This window comes from Castor canadensis, chromosome 5 (assembly GCF_047511655.1).
Source record: "Castor canadensis chromosome 5, mCasCan1.hap1v2, whole genome shotgun sequence".
Classification (NCBI taxonomy): Eukaryota; Metazoa; Chordata; class Mammalia; order Rodentia; family Castoridae; genus Castor; species Castor canadensis.
The window spans coordinates 28,868,068-28,873,712 of record NC_133390.1 but is presented as its reverse complement, the minus strand read 5'-3'; positions in this window follow the sequence as shown (position 1 = coordinate 28,873,712).

Below are 5,645 nucleotides of genomic sequence, written 5' to 3'. Positions count from 1 at the left end.
TAAGCTTATTTCTGTGCCATTTACTTTAAGAATTTCAGATGTTAGCAATGAGTTGTTTTATTCATGAAGGTGACTACCTCAGAGGACTACTCAAAATATATTAATGCCTAGATTTATCCTTTTGCTAATGTGAATTTTTTCTCTAAATTTTAGGCCAGTTGGAAACATTTTCTTTATGTAATCTATAACAAGATAATGTGTAAAATTAGAAAGAAAGCCCTTTTCCTGTCAAATGTGAAATGACCAAACTTCCCTTGTATGGTGTATTTTCTTTTTTTTCTTTCTTTCTTTCTCTCTCTCTTTCTTTCTTTTTCATAGACATATATAACATAGCTATACAAATTTTTTTTTTGGCATTGGAGTTTAAACTCAAGGTTCTTTTAGCTTCAGTTATTTTTCAGATAGGGAGGGTCTGACTTTTTTTATTCAAACTGGCCTCAGACAAGGATCCTCCTACCTATGCTTCCCATATAGCTATGATTACAGGCTGTGTCACCAGGCCCTTCTGATTAGTTGAGATGAATGTCTCACTAAATTTATCCAGGGCTGGCCTCAAATCGTGATCCATTTCTGCTTCCCAATTACCTGGGATCTAGCTGGGATCTAGCACCTGGACATAGCTATACATTTTTTATCAACAGAAATGTGCTCATATCACATATATTTTTTAGTAATTTACTTAATTACTCACCTAATGCATTTTGGATATCTTTCCATCCTGTTATACATAATTTTGTGTTAGTCTAATAACCACATAATTTTTCCATTATGTGAATATATATTGTAATTTACTTAAATAGTCCTTTCCTTGGTTAATTCCTAGCTTTTTGCTGTGACTGTATAGTCACAATGAAATCTTCCTGTGCTTGTCTCTCTTTTTGCTACAATTATTTCAGTATATCATGCCCTAGCAGTTACAAACCTTGCACATTCAGAATTTGCCCTTCAAAAACCTTTACCAACGTACACTCCTATGTGTAAATGTGCTCGAACCTCTTCCTTTCCTTGACTTCTTGCCAGTGCTTCTGTTCACCACGAAGTTGAACTACACCTGACCAAAATCAGAGAAGTTTAAGGAAGAGATTTGTAGCAACATGGAGAAGCTATAGAGCTAACTGCTGTCCTCTGCCAAGATCAGTGATAATGTATGTGACCTGAAACTGCACATGAATGATGCCACCCTTCTAATACTCAGTGTAAGGTGCAATGAAAGTAGAAATCAATGAGTAAAGAGAATTAAAAGAGCAATTCTGTGAAAATTTAAATGCATACTTTCATTGTACAGTATTGTTTATTGATAGATGAGGAAATCATGATAGAAATCAGAAAATACTTAGAATTAAATAATGGAAACACTTTACAGCAAAACTTGTGAACTATAAAGGAAAATTTATAAAATTAAAGCTGATATGCCTTCTTTGCTGACTGGTAAGCAGAGACTAAGTTTGTTAGTGTGTAGTTCAAAATTTCACCATCCAAATCTCAAATTTCTCTATAATACTTTTAATTAAAAACCACATACATAAAGGATTTCTGGGATATATAATTCCAACTTAGTTATATTGGAACAAAAGAAAGCTATCTATCTTTGTAGATTTCTGTGGTTCTGTAAATTCTTCGGGTAGCTATATAACCTTATGGTTCATTGATGTATTAAGTACTACTATTTTAAAAATCTGAAATTTATTTATGCATTCTCCTATTTGTGGGTATTTTAATGTTTTCAGTTTTACTTTTACGAAGAATACTCTTGTTATGGTCCTTCTAAAGTAACTATACATGTATTTCTTCATGGCTTATAAATAGAAGAATTGCTGGCCAGCTTTATAAAACAATAGCAATCTGTTTTCCTAAGTGGTTTTACCAAATTTTCACTCTAACAAATGTCAAAGAGTTTAAATTGAGCCACGAGCTCGACAACACTTAGCATTGTTGTTCTGATCAATATCTCTGATGAAAGTAGAATGATGTATCCTTGTGATACATATTTACATTTTCATGATTATCAATGAGATTGGATGCTTTTCATATTTATTATCTATTTCTTTTTTCTCTCTACGAATACCTTGGTCATGTATATTTTCACATTTTCTAGTATTTTTTTTCCAAGTTTCAGGAGTTCTTTATATATTTTAAATACTAAATATTTTACATACTATATCTGTTGTAAGTATCTCAATGGCTTATCTTTAAAATATCTTTATAATATCTTTTAAGATGCCATAAATTCTTAAATATGTAATGTAGTCAATTTTATAATTTTGTGTTTTGTTTATCATTCAACTTACCCTGAGGTTATTAATAAGTCCTCAGTTGTTTGCAGTTAGCTTTCAAATTGGGCCTTTGATCAACATGGGATTGATTTGCATGTATGGTCTGGATTAAGAATCTATTCCATTTTTTTTCTGTATGTGTAGCTATTAACCTGATACTATTTATTTAACAGTCTATATTTTCTATAATGTTCCAAATGGATGTCTCTATTATATATAAAGTTTCAGTATATATAGGTCAGTTTTTGACCTCTTTATTTTGTTTTACTAGTCAGTTTATCTAATACTTTAAAATTATTACAGTTTTCTAGTAAGTTGTACTGTTTATCAGGGAAATACCTTCAGTTATTTTTTTCTTCAGGAGAATGTTGCTTATTTTTCTTCCCTGTATTTTTAAAAAATTTGCCTTTATTCATTATATGAATATTAGAGAAAGCTTATGAGATTGATGCACATGGTCAGAGCAACAAACTTGAGGCCATGTGAGTCCTGTCCAAGCCCTTGGCTAAATCTATGAGTCTCATGGTTGTCTTCCTGGTCTTGCCTCTGGCCCAGGATTTTGGGGATTGATCTTGGCATTTGCTCTCAAGGCACCTCTGTCTCTTTGTGGTTACTTTTGGCTTTCCCTTTTGAGTTTCAACTCTTATTCATTAGTTCCTTAGAGATTTTCCTGAAATCCTCTGGAGCCCAGCATGCAGTGAAAACAATGGTTTATGGATGCTCTTTTTATTCCTAGAAGAGGGCTCTTCATTATATCTAATACACAGTTTTCTTAGAAACATTGGTGTTAAAAATGTTATAAATTGAATTAACCAACATATCTGAAATGATAGTTTTTACTTGTGAGTTAGGGTCAATGAGAATGATCAAAGACTTATGTTCTGTCATTAAAGTCAATTGACTCAGATCTAGTTGCTCTATATTGTCCATTATTGCAGAAATTGTAGAGAAGTGTGCACCTGGAGATCTAGCAGCCCTTGATTTCTTTCTTTCTTAATTAGGAGCAATAAATCAGAGAGTAATTTATATCCAAATAGGGTACACTAATCAGTAAGAATGAAAAGCTGTGCCAAAAATGAGAGGCAGCCTAGAAAAATTATAACATCAATAATTTATACCAAGAACTTAAAAATTACTCCAGAATATGAAGAAGCCTGAATCATATCTCCAAAATTAAGAACTGAAACAAACCAAAAAAACTAGCAGAAGATTATTATTTTGTTACTTATTATTCAATGCAAGTTCCATTAAGAGTGTAGAATGCTTATGGATTGGAACTCTGCCATTTGAATTCTTAGCCAGACCTTGCTATCCATCAATACTCATGTTTTCCATGATCATCACTACAGTAGTCCACCAACATTTTTGCATACTATAATAATGATGTAGCTTAAAGTAGCCTTTAACTTTAAAATTTAGCTTTATAAAAATAAAGCAAGGACTAGAATTATTTTGGTATTTCAATCAATGTCCTCGCCAGAGTGTCTGGATGGGACCATATAGAAAGCACAAGCTTTGGGGGCCAATAGACCTTCTTTCACATCCCAATATGCAGTATGAAGAAACTTCTTCCACACCTTGTAAACCTCAGGCAACCCAGCTGCAAAACTAGAAATCATAATCCCTTCGGAGTGTTGTAAGAATGAAGCAACATATGTTTTATGCTTGACAAATAATAGGTGCTCATCAGTATCATGAATTATCATTTTCTCTATTATCATTATTAGTACACACTTACTCAAGTCTTATTTCCTTCATGGAAAATTCCCTAACTTTTCCTAAACAGGATAGGATAATAAAAGCCAAATGATAATTTTTCCTCTTTTAATCAATTTTTACAAGAAGATAGAGGAAGTTAGGTTTGGGTTTGATGGACATATTTATTAGCTTGGTCATTATAGGAACCAAACTTATTGCTTAGCTTTCTTTCTCATTTACTACTGGCATAGACACCAAGTAAATAATTTAACCATCACATAGAATTATAAAGTTATATATGAACCACTTTCCTTGTAGATAAAGTTTGAATCCAAATATTATTAGCAAAATAATTCATGTGGAGCCAATCCATATCAGACCACTTATGGTGAAGGTTGCTGCCAAACTAATCTTACTTAAATACTGAATTTATTAAGTCACTGTCTTTGAATTTATCAAAACTCATCTTTCTTATGTCCTGATGCATCAAATCTAAATTTTTCTGCCAAGCTTTCAAGAATCTCCTTATACAGATACCACTCTCTCAAGCCAAATGTTCCTTGCTGTACCCTCAATCTGCTCTCTGCTTTAGGGAGATATACACCCTTACCAAAAATTCTCTCTACACTGTTTCTTTTCCATGACTCCTGATGTTCACTTTTCCTGAGATAGCTTTCACTGATACTTTCTCCACTACAACCATTTTCCTGACTAGTCCCTAACTACTGCACTTATCATGTGGGAACTTTCATGTGCCTTTAGGTCATTGGCACTTAATTTAGTTTATAATTAAATACTGACTTTTATTATACACTATTATTTATGTGAAATAAAGGAATATATTCAAGTAGAATCTGGACTCCTTGAAAATAGATGTCTTATAGTCCTGTATCTCTTACAATGCTAAGCATGGTACTGAATAGGCTTAATAATAAAAACTTAGTAATTGATGATATACCTGATAAAAATAAGTACTGTCTACATTTTGCCTCATTATGAATTTAACCATTTATAATACCTATCTTATTGCATGATGTTTTAGATTCTGATTCTAGTTTCTTGGTTTTTGAAATACTTCTTAAATCTTTTTTTTCAAATGTGAAATTTGAAAATTACTAAAGAAAATAAAGGGTATTTTATTTTATTTGAATTATTAAGAAAAAGATATATTCTTACTGATTCAGAGTTCTTAGGGAACTTATCCTCCATAATTACTTGATCAGTCTTCATGTCTGACGCCTTCAAGTATTACTGTAGTGAAATGATGGACACATCCCATCAAGCTTTAGAGTTTTATAGCAGTTAGTAATATATAACAGGATTATGATATTATAAGAAAAACTAGTATTTCTATATGATCATAGTTTACATTGCTGTTCTAATAGCAAAAATCCTAACCTGGTATCTTAGATATACTTGCTGTATAATTTTTCAGTAGTTATAGTATTATTGTGTACTTTCAGAAAGAAAAACTAATGCTTTTCCAATTATGGACAGTAGTGTGGTATACTTTTTATCTTTTAACTGCATATTATATGAAGCAGATTTAATTATATACATATATATATATTGAAATGACATTAACAAAGTTAATAGGAGAGGTAATCTCCACTCATATTCAACACAGAAAACTGCACTCATTGATTGAATTATTCATGCTTTGAATTTTCAGAG